The following is a 24,103-nucleotide window of genomic DNA, read 5'->3' on the forward strand; positions in this document are numbered from 1 at the left end:
TCGCTCGAGCGCAGCTACAGATGACTGAGGCATTGACGAGAACGTCAGCGCCAGCTTCGCCCGTGCTGATCCAGTCTACGAACGATACAGCGTCCTCCATCCCCGAGTACGACAGTAGTGCTCAACGAAACGCAGACTTAGATCTCGCAAGTGGAGCGCGTTGCTGCGTTGGCCCACTGGTCCCCATCACTGAAGATCGCGACGGCGGCAACTCGACTGCAAGGAGCTGCGAAAGACTGGCACAGCTCTTACGGTATGGCTTACGAAACGTGAGACTCCTGGAAGCATGCCTTCGCCACGCGTTTGGACCGGATGCTCACAATGCAAGAGTTTCTGGACCTGCAGGCTGCTCGAAGACTGCGCAGTTTGGAGACCCTCGTCTAGTATATTTACTCCAAAAATGCTCTTCTTGACAAGTCCCCCCACCCGCTTGCGAATGAAGAAAGAATTTCACTGATTCTCAGCGGAATCAACGAGGATACCTGGGCTAATACCCTCGCTGCACAGCCTTGCAGCAGCGTCATCGAAATGATCGATCGCGCAGCGCTGCTCGACACCAGGCGGCGTAAGAGAGTAACGGCGCAATTCCGACAAACTGCACTGGGGTAGCGGAACCAGGGGAGGAGCAGCGACGAGTCCAGAGCGGCGGCGGACGACGGACGAAGTGATCCAGGCGAGCAGTTAAGGCGGCGGGACCAACGAGAACCAGGTAGAGCCATGCGAGCACGAGCCTGCTTCAACTGCGGCAACATTGGGAACCTGTGAAGGGATTGCACAAGGCCGAAAACAGAAGCCACGATCCGTGCAGAACGACGCCGAGGATCCAGAAATAACGAAGCACTCAATATCGGGCCGACAAAAAGGCAAACAAACTGTTTCCTGCAATCGACGGGCGGCACCTTACCCATCGTGAAGGGCTTCATCAAAAACCGACCGGTGAGAGTCTGCATAGACAGCGGTTCGAACGTGTCCGTCCTCAACGAGAGCTCTGTTGGACCCGACGTTTAACCCCGAACCTGGACGTCTCCGATCCATCAGTCCAGCGCGCATGGACACCTTGGCAGTGACCGTCGGATCATCGACCGTGCGTCTCGAAGAGGTCGTGATCGCTCCCTTGCCAAGTGCCATGGACCTGATTCTGGTTTCGGATTGGCGCCGTGCAGCGAACGTCGACATTACGTTCCACCCCTCGAACGACGTCACCCTGGTCCCCGTACTGCCATCGGTGAGTGAATCACCATTTCATGCGCCAGGTCGCACGATGCAAAACGTGTTGGAGAGACGTTAAGAACAGCCTTCAGCAATCGCAAGATCCTAGACGGAGCTCCAGCAAACGACATCGGATTTGTAAGGATGAACTCGAAAGAACCCGGTCCTGACGAAGATATCGCTTATCTGGTTGAAGAGGATGTGTCCAAAATGACCCGCGACGCAGACGCTGACGAAAAGGATGAGCTCCGCACAATTTTGAAGCGCCACCATAAAGCATTCTCTACAAAGACAGATAGATGCTCTGGGGCTCTGTGAGCACGTTGAGCGCAGTATTGAACTCAGGGACGACATTCCCGTCGCGTCAAGACCTTACAGATCTTGCCCTGCGGACCGCCACTTTATGAACGAACAAGTCAACGACTACCTAGCCAAAGGGATCATCCGACCCAGCCACAGCCAGAACAGCACTCCTACCATTGCGGTGGATCAGCCTCACCATCAGACCATGCCTCGACGGATGGTTCACGACTACAGAAAACTGAACGAGAAGACCATCAGTCCGCCGTATCCGATGCCTGTTATGGGAGATGTCATCGATGAAATCAGGAGAGACGGCTCGAAGTACTTCACCGTTTTGGACGTGAAGTCGGCCTTTCTCACAGTGCGAGTAAAGCCTGACGACATCCACAAGACCGCCTTTGTCACGCCGGACGGAAAATATGAGTACCTACGAATGGCGTTTGGGTTTTGCAAGGCACCGCAGACGATGCAAAGAGTCATGCGCGACACATTTCATGGCCTAAGTGAACATCCACGTAGAGTGGTGAGCAGCCTTGTCTAGAGCGCTCGGGCGGTGCACTTCCTTGGAAACAAATCCAGATTTTGTGGCAGCCTCTAGGGTCCAGCTGCAACGCTTGCACGGAGGTAGCGCCAGATAGCCTCGTAAACAAAGCAGGCACGAAAACTTTGCCCTGTGATGAGGGGCTGCTCTCTAATTTCGGTTTTTGTTACCAAGTGCGCACTGCTAAAGCGCTCTAGACAAGGCTGCTCACCACTGTACATGGACGACGTCAGCCAGGGAGCAGCTGCGGTTCCGGAAGCATTGTCACTGCTCGACGAGGCACTGCGAAGAGTTGTCCTCAATGGCCTGGAGATGAACATCAAGAAATGCCAATTTGTGCGAGACAACATCTCATTCCATGGCTACGTCATCTCCGCTGAAGGGCGAACCCTGGATGAAGCGAGAGTCGCTGCCGCCGACAAGTTTGAGCCCGAGAATAGCGCGAAGAAGTTGTACTTGCTTCTGCTATTCGCAAACCACTACCGCAAGTTCATCCCCGAGTTTTCGAAACTCACGTACCCACTGCGTCAACTCGTCTCCAAGGAAGCGCCATTCGTCTGGACGAGCATGCACCAAGAAATCGCGGACAAAACCAAAAGCGCACTTAAGAATCCCCCGCTGCTGGCAAACTTCCGTTCGGACTGCCCAACGCAAGTGCACGTCGACGCATCTCAGACAGGGCTCGGAGGGATACTGAGCCAAACGCAAGACGGAAGAGGGATCGAATACGCAAGCCGATCACTAAATAAACATGACAGAGGTCTACACTCGAACATGCTGGAATGTATGGCGCTGCACTGGGCCATCACGGAGAAGGTTTCCATCTATCTGCGGGGAGGGCCGCAATTCACAGCGTAGACAGACAACTTCAGTCTATCCTACCTAGTGAAGAAGGGAGCGACGAACCGCCGGTTCGCACGTTGGACTCTAGATCTCGCGGAATACCGCTTCGACGTCAGGCACCGGCCTGGACGACAGAATGCTGCTACTGATGCCCTCTGGAGACAAACGCTGGAAGCTGAACCAATCGAAAACCAAGTGACCAGCGACGACCTCACCTGCCTCGCCGTAATCGTGAGCAAGCATAGCCGCATACGCGAACTTCAAGAGCGTGACCCCCAATGCCAAAAGTTCCGTGCCGAAGCTGGAAAGAACCGCTCCAGCTATGAAAACGAAGACGGCGTTGTGCTGAAAAGGTCTATCGAAAGAGGAAGCGTTTGCAGAAGAGTGGTGGTTCCCCCGCCGCTCCGACGCCGTATCATGGCGGTGTTTCATGACGACAACGGACACCTTTGAAGCGAGAAAACAAGGACATTGGTGCAAAGAAAGTATTGGTGGCCGTCTATAGCGAAGGACATCCGCCGTTACATCGAGTCATGCCACACCTTCCAAGTCGTAAACTCACGAACGACGCGAGCCGAAGGGTGCCTGAACCCCAGAGAAATTCTGAGCGAGCCCAATGTGGTCATTTTTCGCGATCATATGGGCCCCCTGGATGGAAACGAAGGATATGTACTTGTATGCATCGATCACGCAACAAGGTACATGGATGCGGTAGCAGTGCCAAGCACCTCCTCGAAGCACTATTTGGATTTTCTCACTAACCGCTCGATTCCCCGTTTCGGCGTGCCCAGAATCGTCATCACGGATCAAGCAAAAGGCTTCGCGAAGAAAAGAACAGCTCGAGGTCACCACAGACTTGGAAATCAGCACTTGAACTCTCCTCCGTACTGGCCGGAGTCAAACGGACTGATTAAAAGAATGGTGGGACCACTGACACAAGTATTAAGGAAGGTCATCAACAACTCCGAATCACGGAAAATGGAACTGCGTAAGGCGACGTTCGGTATCAATGTCACAAAGCACCGCCTCAGCGACGAAAGTTCATTTTATCTCATGCACGGTTAAGACCCGAAGGTGCCCGGAGAACTGAACATTGGAACTACCTTCGAAGAAATCGACGCCGCACAAAGACTCCACGAGATGGCCAAGGGGCGCCAGGACATGAAAAACTCTCTTGAGAGGAGCCAGGAGGAAACAACAAGACGCTACAAGGAAAGACGGCAGACGCCGCGTTTCCAGTGTGGAGATCTCGTTCTTCTCAAAACGGTACAAGATCTACATTAGATCCCAGATATGAAGGGCCGTTCGAAATAATAGCATTGACCGGACTCAACATGGCTGTCATAAGCAGGATCCCTCACATTCCTGGAAAGTTAAACGAGAAAACCGTGAACATCGAACAGGTGAGAAGGTACAAGGAACGCGCCTTGAACACCGAGGAATTAATATCCACAACGTGCGCCTGAGGAGAGGCGCAATTTTTGGAAGGGCCGTGTTAGCGCTCTGCCCAGAACACCGGCGCGCGTCCCGCTCGGCTCGCCCAGAACGCCGGCAGGCGTCCCACTCGGTTATCCCAGAACGCAACAGCACGAAGCGAAGAATGCTTCGAGCGAGGCCCAGCAGAGGACCGAGAGACGCCGACGAAACGAGACGCGTCGGCAAAGCCCTGCTAACTCTGCAGATCCGCCGAACCTCCTACGTATCAACGACCGTTATCTTACTGTAGTATCCGTAGCTTCTTGTATTCTTGCTTCCTTAAATAAACCAGTTTGCTTTATTCGAGAAGAATCCGGCCACTTCTCGCTAACACCATCAACAGCAGCTTACCAGTATCACTCAACCGGAAATTAATCAAGGGGGTCATTCCACGAGAGATGAAACCACCTAGATATTTTAGATTTTAATTTTCTCTATTATTTTTAGTATCATGCAAACATTACTCAGTAGGCCAGCAGGAAATATTGTTCTGGAGAAATATTTCAGGAGATAAAAATTATGAATGACGTCGTGGCAGAGGTAGCACTTTCACACACAGCTCAATTTTGCAAATTTGCAGTGACGTAAGATTCAAGATATGGTTTAGTTTGGTTTATGAGGTTTAACGTCCCAAAGCGACTCAGGCTATGAGAGACGCCGTAGTGAGGGTCTCCGGAAATGTCGACCACCTGGGGTTCTTTAAAGTGCACTGACATCCCACAGTACACCGGCCACTAGAATTTTGTCTCCATCGAAATTCGACTACCGCGGCGCATATGAAAGCCATGATAGATACGTTTTGCGTGCTAAAAGCGCAGTTGAGAAAGGATATGTAAGGCTTATTTCCGCCACAGCGGAGAAGTTGTTGCTTACTAGAAAGAATTTTGAAAATGGCGTTAGTCTTAAGTGAGGCTGTTTTAAAGAAATTTTTTCTCCGCAAATATGAAGCACATCTTCAAAATTTTACAGTAGATAAGTGCTGAGATGCTAAAAAGCGTACAAACATTTATTGTTGCGTATTATAGGAAAGTAGCAAAAGTATTGCCCTACATCGGGAATTTTTGTTTACTGTAGTTTTTCAAAAACCGAAGAAAAAAAACACCACCCCAATTTTTCTTAAAACTGATGAAACAAGTATCTAAAAGGAGGTTAAAAATAACACTAAAGTACATGTTTTCTTAATATTTTTTTTCCAACAATGTTATCCAAGCCCAAACTTGTGGCTTCTTTAGCATCTGCAGGAGCGGCTAAATTAAGGAGTTTAAGCACCAAATACGCCCTCCGCTGCTCGTAACTTTCCCCATTTCACAAGACAGACCTTTGAAATCTAGAGAGAACACAACCTAATTGCTTTTCATGGGCAAACACCGATCTGTGACATAAGCAGGATTCGGTGCCGCGCTATCCCCGAGTGCCGGTAACAACTGGGAGTGCGGCCCCACGAATGCATGTAAAAAAAAATACTCTCAATGTGTTTTTCTTACTGCGCATTGCTTCTGTGAGGTTCTCTTTCATTAAAAACAGCCGACTGCATCCTAGAAAGGAACGCAGAAGTGCACAACGTCATTCCAGAGGGAACTGTTTATTAAAACGTCGCAATATGTGCTTGACAGAGACGTTTTACTAATCCGTATTTTGTACAATAGGTCTTATCGTGTTTTAATAATGAAGGACGACCTCATTTACTCATTCAGGAGTCTCTGTAATAGGCAGAAGCTGAAAAAAATTCTACATAAGTTGAGGGAATGCCTACTTCAGCACAGGTGTAAACAATCCAGGATATATCTAGCATAAGCAATGAAAATAAATGAAATGAACAGAGATCGAATAAGAAACCAAAAGATATTTTGAAATCAAGTGCCGCTACCCGCTCTTGCTGATAGCGGCGCCACCGAATCCTGCTTACGTCAAAGATACGTGTTTGCCAAAAAAAAATTAGGTAGGCACCCCTTTTGACGTAGGAGGCCTCAGTCTTGGATCTGGGGAGAATTTAGAGGAGCGTAGGGCGCATTTGCGGCTTCCGCCCCTTCATTTAAACGCCTTTGCCGATACACAAGAAGTGGAAGTTTGATCTTTGATAACAATTTTTCGAAACGAAATAATGTAACACCTTCTTTTGTATTCTTTTTCGCCTCCTTGTACTGGCTCGTTTCCGGATTTTTAGAAAAATTGGAGTGGGGTTCATTTGCTTTTAAATACGACTATATTAAAAAATTACAGACTTAGGAGAGTACCTCTTGCTATTGATGTTATCTAGAAATGAAAGTCGAGGCACTCTTTTAGCAACTTGATGCTTATCAATTCGGCAAATTTCAAGGAAATGTGGTTTACACTTAGAGAGAAAAAATTCCGGAAAACAGCGTTCATCCAGACTTGTGGGGTTTGCGAAATTTTTTCCTCTAAGTGACAATCTCTTCACAATGGCGCAAAAAGCCTTACATATTCTTTCTACCCTGTACTTTTCGCAGGCAAAATATATCCATCGTGGCTTTAATATCTCGTTTCTTGCGTCATGAAAAAATAGCAAAATTGGGCTCTGCATGTAGGTGAAGCCTCCGCCACGACTTGGTTTAAAATTTCTTTTTCCTCAATTACTATCTTTTGCACAAAACAAAATTCATTGTTCTCCTTCTGGATAACTAGTGCACAATATATAAGTCAATAAAAAATATTAGAATTTTCAAATACTTGGCCAGTTTGATCCCTCGTGGAACCACCCAAAGGTAGCCAATACTAGTCTATGGGGAACAAATTAGAGGCTAACGAAAAAAGTTGGACATCAACGACAGTTCTACCAGCTATGGGACAGGAACTGACAGGTGCTATGGTAAGAAACACGAAGACAGTAGAGTGGGTCAGGAACAGAAGCGATCGAATGATAACATAATCCAGATCAAGAAGCAGAAATGGACATGGGCCGTGCATGTATTGCGAAGGGAACATAATCGATGACATCATAGTGCAACGTGCTGAATCCCAAATGTAGACAAATGCAAGGAGGGGGGGGGGGGGGTATGCGTATGGTTATTCAGCAAAGGAAGTTTGTGGGGGTAACGAGACAGCTTGTGGCGCTGGAGAGGGAACTAAAGGTCATTGGGCCATTTTACTATGTTGCACGTTGTTACGTTGGGGATTATGGCGCTGAAGATGATGACCACTTTGTATGCTCCGTGTTCAGTGATTAGGCTCCGCTAGACTTGCAGTTCTGTTGGTTTGCCAGCTTCTCAGTGTGAGAGCCCACTGATATATCTCCTGCGTTCACTCCCTTCGGCTGCCGCAGCTACAGCGTACTGTATCTGTGCTGAGCACTGATAGGATGATAGTGTTGTGTTTCTACCCCCCCCCCCCCACCCCCAACTCTCTTTGTGTGTTCCCGTCACGTCTGTATGCACTTCGGCAATGCCCAGAGGCAGTGCGTGGTTCTGCGAAAGTGGTCTTTCTTCATGCACGCGCTCCCATGCAACCTCCTGACAGGTGGAGCCGAACACGAGCGACGCATTCGACTCCTCGATTCCACGTACCACCACTTCTGCCTAACTGCCACGACGTGTTTTCCGGAGTTCCCCTTAAACGGCACTCAACGCAGCAGTATTGACCCTGCGACTTTGTGTGCGCATCTGTCAGGGTGATACGTCTCAACGCCTGCTGCCACCTGCGGAGACGAGCGTCTGCCAAGCGTCTGCCATTCAACCGCGCCTCGCTCTTTTGTCAACCGCGGGGTGACACCGCAGCAGGTGTTCGCCCTTGGCATTTCCTTGGCACAAGATATGGAATCCACCTGGCCGGAAACGACTAGCCCGGCAACACGCTCTTCTGGACACTTCCGAGGATCCAAGTGCATCAGCGGATGAAGCGAGGTGACGACGCTGCAGGTGTTCGCCGTGGGCGTTTCCTCGAAACAAGATATGGAATCCACCTGGCGTGACGGGCCACTTCCGGGTATCCAAGGGCCTCAGCCGAGGAAGACGACGAAGTGGTGAACGACCTTGGAGCACCCGGACGAAGTCCCTACGACTGGTCGGAAAAGGCGGGAAGATCTCTGGAGGGTCTATTTAAGGCGCTCGACACGTTCATCGAGGGCGAGTGCCAGAGCCATTCCCGGAGCGATTCCCTGAGAGATTCCTTCAGCGTTTCCCTGAGACTTCTCAGCTTTTACCTTGTTTGTCTCTTTTTGTAAATAATCATGTAAATATGTGAACACAGCTTTTCCTTCACTTCCCCTACTCCCTGTCTCCGGCCCACGTTTCTTCCTCCGTCGGCTCAGCGGCGGTGCTCCTGGACCCGATGTCTGGTGGAACACGCTACTAGCCCGGCAAAACATATCAACTGGTGGCAGCGGTGGGGTTCTGCTACCAGGAAATATAACAATAGGAACAAGGCTTTGCTTCGTAGCACTCGGTAACTCAGTGGATGGTACTGTTTAGTGTAGTGAAATGCGCAGCCGGAATTCATTGTCACAACGGCAGCTTTATGTTCCCCTTTCCTTCTTCCTACCGATTCAGCTAAGATCCAGCCACATGACCTGGTCATGTGGCTGGTCCCTTAAGCGCCCATTACTTAGACTAGCTTCTTAGGTGTTCTTGTGCCACGAAGTTTCGTCCAAAGCTAACGTGTTGTCGTGTCTGCCGCGTGCATTAACTATTCGCGTCCATCTATAGCACCGACGTCAGCTTCGCCCTCCGTGCGTGTGGAAGAACACAGCGAGAGGACGACACAATTCTTCATTGTTGTGTCGTACCCTTTCTGTTTTCTTCCTAATAGCGCTACATCCAATCTTGAAATAATACTGCTGAAACCATTTTTCGAAGACAATCACATGCGAAGTAGCATTGTGGCTCAAACTTACTTTCCTCCTTTCGCTAACGCTAGACTTCTAGCAGTGCAATTTCAGTGTTTAAAGCGAGATGAAGTTAAAATATAATGCCACCAGCGGAAAAGACGGCAGCGAACATTGCGGAGGAAGAAGAAATGTGCGGCACGGGCTCTCTACTCGGCTGTGCGCGTATGTATCGGCTTTGCAGCCTGGCCAATCCCCCGCCATGGGCATGTCCCATTAGGCCTGAGGACATCATCATCATCATTTTGCTGAGCGCTGCGGTGCTTGAGTCTCCGGGCTTCTCTCCTGATTCTTCCGCAAGGCTGCTTACTACGTGACATCTGTTGGAGGGCGCTGGGTACAGCTTACACGTACCGGGCGTCCCCTACAAGCCGTCAAAGGTCGTTATGTTGTTACTGAGGTCGGGCATTACCTGGAACGCAGCGATGCCACCCGGCGTCCCTGCTGACACGGGCTGCGATGTCGCTGTCCGAGTCAAGCGTTCCAATAGAGTCGTCACGATACGATTGTTTTCCAGGAAAACATTCAATAGTTCGCTCACAGAAATACCATCACCCTGGTCGACACTCATTGGCGAAAGAGGATCACGCACTTCAGCGCCAGTCGCACCACTCTCGCTGTCGCCATCAGCTGAGACTCCCCCGGTCGGAATTTCGACTTTATTCATGGCGTCGTTCGCGTCTCACAGCTGTCCCGCTCAGTTCGCTAGGGCTACAATACTGCGTTCGAGTATCCCACTTCTGATATGTTAAAACATTTGACACACACAGCTCCCACCACTTAGAAAATAACAAGGGTTTTACTGACTTTCGCAGATTTAACGTGGTACAGAGAAAACGCACGGTTGTCGCAGAAAACTCACAGGAACGTCCGTCAAGAACGTACGTTGACGAGCCGCCTTCCCCTGAAACACACACGCACACATCGTCCTCTCTCCTGCCAGCCGTGCCTTAGCAATCTCTTTCAGGCTCCCTAACGTAGGGGGCGCCACCAAGCGGCTGGTAAGGAAAAGTCTAAAGACATTAAGTTATGGCGCCGTTGCAAGCCGTTACGTACCACCGCCAACACCAAGCTACAAGCCACAACCACCAGGCGTTCGCGTTTCACCTTCCAGGCCGAACGTAGTGCAACCCACGGGTCTTCGACGGAATCACGTCTGGCGAACCGCATGCCGCTGGCCATTGTGCTACCATTGCGGCGAAGCTGGGCACATCTGTCGCCGCTGCCCGTTCAAGGAATTGGGTCTCCTAGGATACACTTTCGATGCACGCCGTCCGCTGCCTGGTCATAGGCCGCGGGAGTTAGTGGGTTACATTGCGCAGGCCGATCCCGGCCCAAACCGCTTTTCCCTATCCTCGTCGCTTCGCCGATACAGTTCTCCTGGGAAGCGGAATAAATCCCCAGGTCCGCATAGGTGAAACTAGACGACGCAGCCTCTGGAGGATCGGCTGCTCTACGACGCAGACTCAGATCCTCCAACGCCGCAAGACACTTCTCCGCACCTGCCGCGCCACACGGAGCTCCAGAGCCTCAGCAACCGGTCGACAAGTCACCACGACGACTCGACGATCCTCGCCGTCACCCCACGCCAATCGCCAACGCAGTGGCTCCCTTTCGACACACCAAAGCCGAGACTGAACACCTCGACATTGTCGAAGCACGACACCACCCACTGTGGACCTACAGATTTCAGTCGATGCAACCGACGTTAACGCCCTTGTAGATACTTGCGCCGACTATTCCATGCTTAGTGCCCAGTTTGCCGCGGCGCTCAAGGTGACCACCAGTTGGGACGGCCCGCAGATACGTACAGCCGCAGGGCATTCGAGCTCACGGGAATGTGCAGGTCGCGAGTAACAGTCCGAGGGGAAGCCTTCCTGGCAACGTTCGTCGCGCTACCCCAGTGCTCCTGTGATATCATCCTCGGTGCGGACATCTTAAGGGAACACGGCGCAGTCATTAACCTGCAGGCGAAGTCTGTCATGTTTTCGACTGAGAATGCCCTCCGAACCAACAGCACACCAGCTGCCCTACACATTCTCGACGAGCACGTGAGCGTGCCGCCACGTTCTAGTGTCATGGTGACCGTCGGTGCAGTGACACTCCAAGGAAGAAAAGGTGTCGTCGAGAGCAAGCAGGTCTTGCTTCTGGAAAGAGGCAATACTGTTACCCGGGTAGTTGTTCTCCTCACCGATGGGAAGTTGATATCTTGCTTACCAACTTCAGCAATGAACACCGGCACCTGAATAAGGGGACAACTGTAGCGTACCTTGAAGCCATCAACGAAACTAAGTGCGCATTCGCCGACCGTAACTACCTGAACTACGACGTGAATCCGGACCTGCCTCACCACCGTCAAGAACAACTCCGGACCCTGCTCAACAGCTACCGTACCTCCCTTGCGTCGTCAGCACGCGTCGGACAAACACATCTTGTAAAGCATCGCAATATTACAGATGACACTGTCCGTCCCCTTCCTCAGTCACCATTTAACTTTTCTCCTAAGGAACAGACCGCTATCAGGGCTCAAGTTCAAGAAACGCTGAATACCGACGTCGGCCGCCCATCTCGGAGCCCGTGGGCAGCCCCTGTGGTCCTTGTAAACTGAAAACGTGGCCATTGCGGTTTTGCGTCGACTACCGTCCCTGACCAACGTGATGAGAAAACATGTTTACCGTCTGCCAAAAATCGACGATGCATTGGATGACCTCTGCGATGCCAAATATTTCCCTTCTATAAAGATGAAGTCGGGGTACTGGCAAATCTAGGTGGACAAGAGGGACCGCGAGAAGACGGCTTTCATCAAACTAAACGGATTACACGAGTTCCAGGTCATGCTTTTAGGTTTTTGCTCCGCACCAGCCACTTTTCAAAGACTCATGGACACAGTTCTTGCCGATCTGAAGCGGCACACCTGTCGTGGGCACCTGGACGACGTGATTGTCTTCGCCCCAAATTTCATCAAGCACCTTCCTCGCCTCGACGCGGTACTGCAAGCTATGAAGTCCTGTGGCCTTGCACTTAAAGTCCAGAAATGTCGTTATGCTTACGAGTACCTGAAGTTCTTAGGCCACGTAGTCAACCGAGATGGTGTACTTCCGGATACAGAGAAAACCGTTGCCATTGCGAATTTTCTGGCGCCACGTGACCTGAAAGAAATTCACCGCTTCCTAGGCTTATGTGCATATACGGCCGGTTCGTCAAAGACTTATCGAAAATTGCCGCACCCCTTACTAGCTTGACCAACGATGATGTGCCGTTCACCTGGAGCACCCCGCAGGAGCAGGCTTTTAGGAACTCCAAAGACACCTTCAGACACTACCCGTACTGGCGCTTTTTGACGAAAATGCCGATACAGAGGTGCACACCGATGCGAGTAATGTTAGTTTGGGCGTTATTCTGGTGCAGGTGCAGCATGGCCGAGAACGTGCCTTAGCCTAAGCAAGTCGGACTTTGTCCAATACGGAGGCCAGCTACTCTGCCACTGAAAAAATTCAGGGGGCACTTTGACTGTCTAAAGTGCGTAGAGGCGAAAGCGTTTTCCGCACCACTTTCAGTGCTTCTGTGGCACTGGTGGCGTCACATGTAATTGAGTACTAATTACTAAGTGATGACAAATCACTAATTAATGGTTAATTACTGATTAATGCCTGAATACTAATTAACTGCTAATTAAGCTTAAGCTTAAGCTTCGCCTTTAGGAGTGGAACTCGACAGCGTGTTGTAGCGCTGCCAGGGAGTCCACGGAACGCCACCACCCGTTTGGCGCGATGCCTTGCCGTTTCAACGCAACGGTTTTTGAGGAAAGGAAATGGCGCAGTAAATCTGTCATCTCGGTGGACACCTGAACCGCACCGTAGAGGAACAGAGGAAGTGGGAGTGAAAGAAGAAAGATGAAGATGGCCCGTAATGAAGAAAATGAAAATTGTATTTGAGGAAAGAAAATTACGCAGTAACTGTCTCACATATCTCGGTGGACACCCGTCAAAATTCAAGGGGGGGGGGTGCACTTTTTTTACCTAAAGTGTGGTCACTGATGTGTGGTTAAGACGTTAGGCTTCGCCTCTAAGAGTGGAACGCGAGAGCGTCATGTCGCCCATTCGGTTCTACGCCTCGCTCGTCGGTAAATTGGTTTTTGAGGAAAGGAAATGTATTTCTCTCTCATATCTCGGTGGACACCTAAACCTCGCCGGAAGGGAAGGGAGGAGGATGGCAGTGAGCGAAGACACCGTATTCACTAGACGTGCCTTTGTTCATTCGAAACCATCGAGGTGGCATGGCGGAGTGGATAGCATGCTCGTCTCGCACTCCGAAGACCGGGGTTCGATTCCCGAGCTCGACCAATTTCTTACTAGGTTCTATTTATTTATATGGCCTGACTAGAGAAGTTAATTAGGCTAATTGGGTAATTAAGCAATTAACTAAGCTCAGTGCCACTTACTTGGAGCATCACTATATGGTCCCTTCAATTGGTTGCATGGTTACTAGCCAAAGTACAATTGGCCCCGTTTGAAATTGGCGCACTGTGACGTCACGACCGTTTCGACCAACTGAAAAGCGTGACATTCTCTGTCGACAACTGCTGCTTACAACGATGAGACATTAAAGGCTTTCGCCTTAAAAGTGTGCCTCGCCATCGTATGGGCCATTTCGAAGTTTCGTGCGTACCTCTACGGGAGACCTATAGAAGTCGTCACCGACCATCACACCCTTTGTTGGCAAGCCAGCCTCCGGGATCCCTCAGCGCGCCCCGCAAGATATAGCCTCCGCCTTAAGGAATATGATGTTACTGTAACGTGCAAGTCCGGCCGTAAACATTTAGACGGCGACTGCCTTTCCTGCGCTCCCGTTCACCCAGCTCCGGCGGCCCATACTGTCGAGGACGCCTTTGTGAATGCCCTCAGCCCCACTGACTTCGCCGACCAAAAGCGCACTAACACGGATAGCCGAGCTGTACTCGACGTCATTGAAGGCACACGCGTCACGCTCCCTAAGGCCTTAAGCCGCGCTTTTTCTTTTCTATGACTCCGCGATGGCGTTCTTATCAAGAAGAATTTTACCCTGAACAGTCGCCAGTAATCACTTGTGCCAACAAGCCTACGCGGCGAAATTTTGTACGCCTGCCACGACGAACCCTCTTCCCGCCACCTCGGTGCCACTCGAACCCTCGCCAGAATTACGGAAAGGTACTTCTGGCCTGTTTTATCCGCCGCCGTGATGCATTATGTACCAACTTGCCGGGACTGCAAGCGACGCAAGGTTCCACCTCTCAAGTCTGCTGGTTTTCACTAGACCACTCAACTCTCGCACAGTTCATTCCAACAAATTGGTATGGACTTCCTTTGACCGTTCTTAACGTACAGCTCTGGAAACAGTAATTATAGTAGCTACTGACTACCTGACGCGCTACGACGCAGTGGACTGAACGAAAAACTCCTCCGCCGTTATTTCAGTGCCTATAGAGTCCTTCGTCGTGTTGGCGAGCTCAACTACGTGGTTGTCTCTCACGAGACGCCCGAATCCCAACGACGCAAGTGCTCCGAGGTGATTCACGTGGTCCACCTCAATACTTACCAGGCTATAACGGACTGACCTTTGTGTCGCGTGTGTCGCGTGGGTCGATGCTGCCCGAAAGGGGGGGGGGGGGGAGGTAGGGCTGATGCCACGAGCGCAAAAGACGGAAACTAAGATTGCGGAGGAAGAAGAAGTGTGGGGCTCGTGCTCTCTCTCCTCGGCGGTTCTTGTTCACCGCTGCGATGCTTGAGTCTCCGCGTTTCGTGCCTGATCCGCTCGCAAGGCTTCTTACGACCTGAGAACATTCATGATCGCGTTAAACAAAAAACTCCTGAAAAATATTCTTGAAGAAAATAAAATATCTATTCTCATTCAAACGACAGAAGCCGACAGCCACAGAAACCAAGGGACACAGGGGATTTTTTTTTAAGTTATTTATTTTGTGGTGTTGATCAGTTTAGAATATTACTGAATATGTTATCGTTTAAAGATAACTGATTAGAAAAGCAGAAGAAACAACAACCACCTGCCGCCGGTGGGATCCGAACCCACGACCTCCGAATTACGCGTCCGGTGCTCTACCTCTGAGCTACGGCGACGGCTGTCAATTCTTCTGCTTTCGGGAGTATTTATGTTTACAAGTAACCTAACCTTGAGAGTGTTCATCAGCGCCACCCACGTTCATAAGCGGCGGACGTAGAACGTCCTGAGTTACCGCAGGTGTGACGTAGAACGTCATCGAACGGAGAGGGCGGAAGCTGCGTGAGAACCCTCTTATGCTTCCTAAGGCGTCAAGGCTGCCAGAATCGAGGCCCTCGCTAAGCAATTAAGGGAAGGGGATGAGGGGCTCGTTATAAATATGACAGAAGCCAACAGCCACAGAAACCAAGGGACACAGGGGATTTTTTTTTAAGTTATTTATTTTGTGGTGTTGATCAGTTTAGAATATTACTGAATATGTTATCGTTTAAAGATAACTGATTAGAAAAGCAGAAGAAAAAACAACCACCTGCCGCCGGTGGGATCCGAACCCACGACCTCCGAATTATGCGTCCGGTGCTCTACCTCTGAGCTACGGCGACGGCTGTCAATTCTTCTGCTTTCGGGGGTATTTATGTTTACAAGTAACCTAACCTTGAGAGTGTTCATCAGCGCCACCCACGTTCATAAGCGGCGGACGTAGAACGTCCTGAGTTACCGCAGGTGTGACGTAGAACGTCATCGAACGGAGAGGGCGGAAGCTGCGTGAGAACCCTCTTATGCTTCCTAAGGCGTCAAGGCTGCCAGAATCGAGGCCCTCGCTAAGCAATTAAGCAAACAAGGGAAGGGGATGAGGGGCTCGTTATAAATATGACAGAAGCCAACAGCCACAGAAACCAAGGGACACAGGGGATTTTTTTTTAAGTTATTTATTTTGTGGTGTTGATCAGTTTAGAATATTACTGAATATGTTATCGTTTAAAGATAACTGATTAGAAAAGCAGAAGAAAAAACAACCACCTGCCGCCGGTGGGATCCGAACCCACGACCTCCGAATTACGCGTCCGGTGCTCTACCTCTGAGCTACCGCGACGGCTGTCAATTCTTCTGCTTTCGGGGGTATTTATGTTTACAAGTAACCTAACCTTGAGAGTGTTCATCAGCGCCACCCACGTTCATAAGCGGCGGACGTAGAACGTCCTGAGTTACCGCAGGTGTGACGTAGAACGTCATCGAACGGAGAGGGCGGAAGCTGCGTGAGAACCCTCTTATGCTTCCTAAGGCGTCAAGGCTGCCAGAATCGAGGCCCTCGCTAAGCAATTAAGCAAACAAGGGAAGGGGATGAGGGGCTCGTTATAAATATGACAGAAGCCAACAGCCACAGAAACCAAGGGACACAGGGGATTTTTTTTTTAAGTTATTTATTTTGTGGTGTTGATCAGTTTAGAATATTACTGAATATGTTATCGTTTAAAGATAACTGATTAGAAAAGCAGAAGAAAAAAGCAAGATGTAAAGCTCAGCAGTAAAAGGGCTATTCTGGTATAGTATATAGCTGTAATCAGGGCACTGAAAATACTGGAGAACAAGGACGTTTGTTTTTTTCCACCAGTTCCAACATAACCGCATGCAAGGGCAACAATTCTGACGTCATATTACTGTGCTTGAGTTAGTGCTTATTTCAACCTATTGCAACTCAGCCGTTAATAGCAAGCAAGACATACGCTCATGAATCTACAAGTACGCTAACCTAAGACGCGAACAAAGTTAGAGCACGGGATGTTGAAAATATAAGTGCGTGAAGGAAAGAAAAATGATCGGTTCCTTTCATTTACGCACTTCTATTCACATGAGGTATGAATCAACGAGCAGAGCAACAAGCATTGCTCGTACATTCACTGACTTTCTCTCTTAAAACAGGTAATCGGCAAAGTTCCCAGTACACAATGACGAGTTCGGATGCCAGCGCAATTGCATGTGCCCAAGATACGCAAAGGCGTCGATTCCTTTTCCTTTCCTCCAGGTAGCACGAAAACCCAGTTCCCGTGGGCACAAGAGAAGCGCGTTAGACAGCACGTGAGTGGCGTACGGGCAAAACGCACGTACAGCACAAGAGCAAACCTTTCGCAAAGGTGTGCGGTGAAGGAGCTAAGTTTTTAGCCTCTTAACTCCAGTCATGGAAGCACATCGCAAGAGTTTTTTGTGAAGCAGTGCTTAAACTGCAAAAGTGAGTCAGCGAGTCACAGTGTCACTGGAAAGAAAAGTATATAAGCGCTCTGTCGTGCTCGTATTCTCCTATGTGACAGAAGCTTGCATGCCAACAAAGAGAATCAACGAGATATAAGGAATGCAGTCGAACGACCAGAATTAATTTCTATGTTGAAGGTTATCAGACAGGCACTACCCGAAGGACCGCGCATGTGCCATTTCAGAATATTTCACTGCTATATACTATTTGAATATGAATAGGAATGTGAATTAATATTACATAGAAAACAAGAGGATGTGCTAAAAATGCATTTCAAACATATTGTACTAATTCCATATATATTTCGCATTTTTTGTCCCTATGCTTAAACTTCAATACGAATTCTTTATAGGTATACTAAGAATAATATTTTGAACGTTCTTAAAAATACGTGAAAAGTACATTTTTTCTCGCCTAGCATATTTTAATGCATTAACAGTATAATAAAAGTAGACATTAAATACATTTGAAATGGACTAAAAACACCGCCGCGGTGGCTTAGTGGCTATGGTGCTCGACTGCTGACCCGAAAGACGCGAGTTCGGTCCCGGCCGAGGTGGTTGAATTTCTATGGAGGTGAAATTCCAGAGGCCCGTGTACTGTGCGATTTCAGTGCACGTTAAAGAACCCCAGCTGGTCGAAATTTCCGGAGCCCTTCACTACGGCGTCTCTCATAGCCTCAGTCCCTTTGGGACGTTAAACCCCATAAACCAAACCAAACCAAACAAAATGGACTAAAAACACATTTAATACATTAAAAGTATATTCACTTAAGCTTAAGAAAAGTACTCTCCTCGGCTTCACTGAAAGAGCCGAGACAATGCTTCAACACCAGAGAAAATTGTAGACGCATAGTTATCATCAATCCAGAGGTGTATGGGATTATGAGACACACACACAACTAGTCAGGAAGAAAGTGCCGCAGCAAACGAGTGCTCCGACACGTACCATGCTTGCCTTGCCTTATATACCACGCGTCCCAGCTAAATGTAACCAAGCTTTTAAAGAACGCGGGATGTCCTAGCCGTCTGAAACCAAATGAAGGTTGTTTAGTGTCGCTTGACCTAGCCTGCAGTATTTTTTTGTTCTTCAAGGTTCACTAATTAGTTAAGCTTAATTAATTGACCCAAAAGACGCGGGTTCGATCCCGGCCGCGGCGGCTAGAATTTATTTGGAGGAGAAATTCTTGAGGCCCGTGTACTGTGCGATGTCAGTGCACGTTAAAGAACCCCAGGTGGTCGAAATTTCCGGAGCCCTTCACTACGGCGTCCCTCATAGCCTGAGTCGCTTTGGGACGTTAAACCCCATAAACCAAACCAAACCTAACTCTTTAATTATTGACTTGAGGAACAAAGTGCCAATGTAAAAGTTGTAGATCGCTTTGAGAAACAGTTTACTGAGACATTTGCAGCAAAGTAATGTTTACGTAAAGTAGTTCTTTTACCGGCCTTTAACCATAACCCGCCCAATAAGAAAAAGCTTCCACATGACAACTGTGCCACTTCAACTTCCCAAGACGCGTTTTAAAGAATAAAACCCGTTTTTTTCTGAAGTCCTCTCCTCCATGAGACTTTGGGTGTACATTGGGGCAGAGAAGTGAGCGAGCAGCTGGTCACGAGATACTTTCTTTTAAGGCGAATAAATGAAGCTACGCAAATTGTAACTTGACGGAAACCGCACTACTAGCGGTTTTTCGAGGCAATGTAAAACTTTTTCGGTGACACTTTCTTCCTGAATTCAATAATTAAAAAGTTATATAATTTAAATTGATTAATCAATTAAGTTTGAAGAGCGAAAATAATAGGCAAGGCTGAGCCACGCAACTATGAACAACCCTCCGCTGGTTTCACTGTACTTGGACACTTCGCCTTTTTTAAAAGTGTGTTTACATTTAGCAGGGACACCCGGTATACCCACCGAGAGCGGCGCACTATCTTGCCCGGTGAGGCTTTTTTTTCGCAAAGACTGTGGGCCCGCAACTTATCGCAGAAGTGCCCAACTGGTCGCGTTCGAATCTGGGAGAGATCTAGAACCGAATTGCTCGTTGAAACTTGCGTCAGGCATAGGTCAGGAGTCGAACTGTCAACCAACAGATACACGGGCGTCTAAGGGAGCCGGTCGGCCTTGCCAGTCGGGCTCCTTTTCGCTTTCTTATTCAGGACCGTAACTATCCGCCATTGCCGGCATAATGCTATCACGTTCTCCGCACTTAGTGCAAATAAGTGTTGATTACCTTCCTGCTAGAAGTTACCATAAACGAAAGAACGACAGGAAAGGGAGTTTTCACTGTTCCCTGAAACGTCATTTCGAGCCCTAGATTGTTCCGCAGGATCTTGAAGTGTAATGCAAATATGTTTACGTGGACTGCGCATTTGTTCGAATTTAAGTATGCTTTCGGGGAATTAATTGCGTATTTACTAAAGTATACTTGAAATACATTGCTAAGACCAAAATTTCCCGAAATTCGATTTCGAGCATTAGATTGTTCAACGGCAGCTTGAAGTATGCTGCAAATATGCTAATGTGGCGACTGCCAATTTGCTAGAATTTAAGTATTCTTTGGACGAATTAATTGCGTATTTACGAAAGTACACTTCAAATACACTGGCAACACGCAAAGGCTATTTCCCGAAACGCGATTTCGAGCACTCGACTCTTCAACGGCAGCTAGAACTTTGCTGCAGATACGTCTAAAAGGACTGACCATTAGTTAGAATTGAAGTATACTTCAGATGAATTAATTTCATATTTAAGAAGGTACACTTTTAATACATTGACAAGATGCTTAAACTGGATACCTATTATTTCAGGTATTTGAAAAGTGCTGGAAGTATTCTTTAAGTGAGGTATTATTGGCATATTTTAAGAATATATTTCGAATACCTACCATGAAATTTCAAAAACGCATTTCCTACATATTTTTAGTGCATTCATGAACACAAATAATGTTTAAAATGGAATTTAAATAACACACCGTATATTCAAAACGTATTAGTTTTCACTAAGGGTAGTAATGGAGTTTCAGTTCAGGATGCAAAGACTCATTTACCGAAAATGTTAATCAACCTTGCTTTTGTTTGCTCTCGAGATGTTAATACGTTTCTGTTTTTTGTTTTTCTTTTTGTTCCCACCTGCGTTTTCTTGATCGCGTTTCATTCGTTGCTGATTCTATGGGGCAGATTGACAGTTTGTAAAAGAAAAATTCAAATCGCACCTTTTGAAAAAGCTCGAAATATATATATATATATTTGTTTGCACAGAAAACGCTGAAGCAGCTGAAATGCTTAAATCCGGCTGTGTCTTGTATTGCTGTGTCTCGTGCCAGTTTCCATTTACTCATTCACTAATGAAAATCGAAAGATACAACTTATTATGAGTAAATCACCAGAACTGCTGCTATTTGAAAATTATGTATAAAGAAATACATCTTATATTTTCCTTTAAGTCTCAGAAGAAAGCTTCTGACACTTTGATTATAGCATATAACTTAAATAGATGTCGCCACATTTATCAACTTTTTGAGTTAGATTCGCAGCATGCGCATACTTCCTGTCACTATCGGTGGATAGGCAAGAAGCTTCCTTCAAAGACAAAATGGCCAATAACACTACAACGGTAAAGCGGCATCGGAAGTGAAAATTAGATAATAGATTAATGCGCACATCGATATAAAGCGAAAATGAGTTTCATATAAGTGAAAGCATTCGGACGATTTCACTTTTCGGAGACATTCAATTTTCTAGGTGTCAGGCTTGTATTAAAGCTTCTCGAAAAATAAAAGTGACATGAAATTATCATTGAGAAAAGGCTTTCCAGGATGCCACTATTTTTTTTAATAACGCTTCATTGGTTTTCTCAGACGTCTACAGAAAGAGACTACTAGACTACATATGCACTGGTGGCGCAAATGATCTAAACTACTCAAAGATCGAACAATCATCAAAGTATACTGCGCACACAAAAACAAGAACCTGTTGTGTGTACCGTCCCGTCCTTGTTTTTGTGTGCGCAGTATACTTTGAAAATAGACTGCACCTTTTGTATATTTCTGCTACTTCGTTTTGTTACATTTCTGTGCCTTAGCGTAATTTTTGTTTCTCTTGTGCTTGCTTGTTTGCTGCTATTTCACTTCTATGTATTTCTTTATTTTTACTGTATTTTTTTTCTTGTTATTGCTTCCCATCGTTGTATTTCATATCTTTTTTCCAGCTTTTTCCATGTTGAAGAAATATACATCATGTTAATTCGCCTCTCCCTCATGTAATGCCCTCGGGCCCTTAAGGAGAAAATAAATGAAATGAAATATGTCTGACAGATTCGCCCAACAACGCACTCTTTTAAACCGAACAATGGCGTCCCATCTCATGCAAAGGAGATATCTGGGTATCAAGGACTCGTGCGTCAACACAGGCTTCAACACATACACAATCTACCCTCGGCCTATCAACTGGTCAACACGCATGTGTTATCGTTTATCCAGTGGCAACACTTCATAAGCAAATACGTTTCTCGCCTAAAGGCTTCCTCTTCAGCTTATTTTCTGCATATCTGAAGTTACGAAGTGTTCGTTTGTTGATTGCGTGTTTTGGCCCACGTGTCAAAGATGGTTGTATTTAGCCCAGCGGAGCCGTGATGATTATAACTGCCTTTTTTTCTTAGTGTTTTGCATCAATTTGATTCGCTATCGCAGCCACTCTGCCTTGGTTGTTTTGACCACGTTAGACGAAGCCGGAATTGTTCGAATCTATCGTGCCCGCGCAATCGCCTTGTACTACGGCTTGGCACGATACTTGAAAAAGGTATCCTGGATACCAATGTTCCATATCTTCAAAAATTCTATTTGTGGAACCTATAGAAGTTACAGAATCAAAACTGACTTTCCATACAGGTACACGCTAATGTATCGCCGATACTTAGATATCTCACTGAAATCACCCCTATTAATAAAGGTGGCAGTGTGATTAGCTAAGTGACAAAAAAATTGTTATTTCTATAATCGTTAGTGTATTCGATATAGGGCACTGTTCTTGAGAGGGTTTCGAGTAATGCGGCCGAACGGATTCCATTAACGTCCAATTTTAGTGAGTTGCATTCTTGGCGCAGGTGGTATTCTTTGAATTTTAACAGTGGACTGAAGCTATGGCAATGTTGAAACGAACACTTCCATAAGCAGCTTATCAATATCTTTGTTAGAAGGTAATGTTGCTAAAATAAACCAGCAAGTGAGCACTTCACTACACAGGAATAAATTTGAAACTTTAGCTGATGCCTTTAACTTGCTAATGCAGTATTTACCGAGCTGTCTCTGCCCTTGCAGTCTGCTAAAGGGTGTCAGGAGTATTCTGGTTTGAATGTTTTTAGGAATATAACAAAAAGCTGAAAGGGATGAAATGTTTTATTAGTAAAAACATCTCTCGACACACTCTGTTTTTTAGATGTTACTTTCACTAAATGTTTTTAGCTTCGGCATCTGCTGAAACCACCTATCCGAAAAAGCCCCACGATGCGGTCATGCTGTAGGGACGTGGAATGTAGATTTATTTATTTATTTATTTATTCAAATACCCTAAAGGCCCGAGCGGGCATTACATAGGGGGGAACAACAGAAAAAATTTCCGATGAGTACAAAATTCGTTGGCCGGGAACACATTGTTGAAAAGCATCAAACACTCAAAATATAAAGGCACATGACAAAGAACACTCAGGTTTCCTTCAAAAGCAGTGCTTCAACAAGAATGCAAAAATATGAAGGTTACAGCTCGAAGTGACGTTTTAGAGCGGTTACAAACGCTTCGTAATCATTGGCAGACGCAATGGTGCCAGGGAGTAGATTCCATTGACGGATGGCGATGAGGAGAGGCGAATGAAAGAAGAGATTAGTTCTAGCAAAAATGGGTTCTACTTTCAATTGGTGATCAATGCGTGGGAATATCCGATGAGCCGGCTTGATATGGTACGAAGCAAAGGAAGAATGACTGTGATATAATTTGTAGAAAAATGACAGTATGGAAACCATTCTCCGTTTTTCGAGAAGAGGTAAATTTAGAGCTTTTTTTATTTCAGTTACACTCGCTGATCGAGAGTAGTTCTTCGATATGAACCGGGCGGCTTTATTTTGCAGGGACTCCAATTTTGTTACTAGGTATGCTTGATGGGGGTTCCAGATCAAAGAGGCGTAATCCAATTTCGAGCGAACTAATGTAGTGTATGCTAATAGCTTTGTGCCTGGATTAGCTAAACGCAGGTTACGTCTGAGGAAGCCGAGTGTTTTGGAAGCTTTGTTAATAACTGTATCGATGTGCCTGTTCCATGAGAGGTCTGCTGCTAAATGCAAACCTAAATATTTTATGATGGGTGCCGATTCTACTCGCACATTGTTCAAATTGTAACGACAAGGTTCGGCGCTAGATATTGTGGTAAATCTAACAACTTTTGTTTTTGAGGTGTTAATCTCCATTTGCCATTGTGTGCACCAGTCATTAATTTTGTTAAGGTCTGATTGTAGACGAGTAGAGTCGGAAGGATCAGTAATCTGTCTGTATATCACGCAATCATCTGCAAATAATCTGACAGTGGAATTTAGGTTATTACTTATATCATTAATATAAACTAAGAACAAGATAGGTCCGAGTACAGACCCTTGCGGTACTCC

The 24,103-nt window shown here is 47.2% G+C and overlaps 1 non-coding gene and 1 pseudogene across 1 annotated transcript; one reads left to right on the forward strand and one right to left on the reverse strand.

Annotated features, from left to right (window-relative positions):
• Positions 1-2,272: 2,272 nt before the first annotated feature.
• The window catches only part of LOC149328311 (uncharacterized), an 89,945-nt pseudogene continuing 68,114 nt past the window's right edge, over positions 2,273-24,103 (forward strand).
• Positions 15,734-15,805, reverse strand: TRNAM-CAU (transfer RNA methionine (anticodon CAU)). Its single transcript has one exon. It is a non-coding gene; the product is annotated as a tRNA-Met (tRNA).

This window comes from Amblyomma mixtum, chromosome 9, assembly GCF_055824585.1.
Source record: "Amblyomma mixtum isolate Tamu chromosome 9, ASM5582458v1, whole genome shotgun sequence".
In the NCBI taxonomy this organism is placed as follows: domain Eukaryota; kingdom Metazoa; phylum Arthropoda; class Arachnida; order Ixodida; family Ixodidae; genus Amblyomma; species Amblyomma mixtum.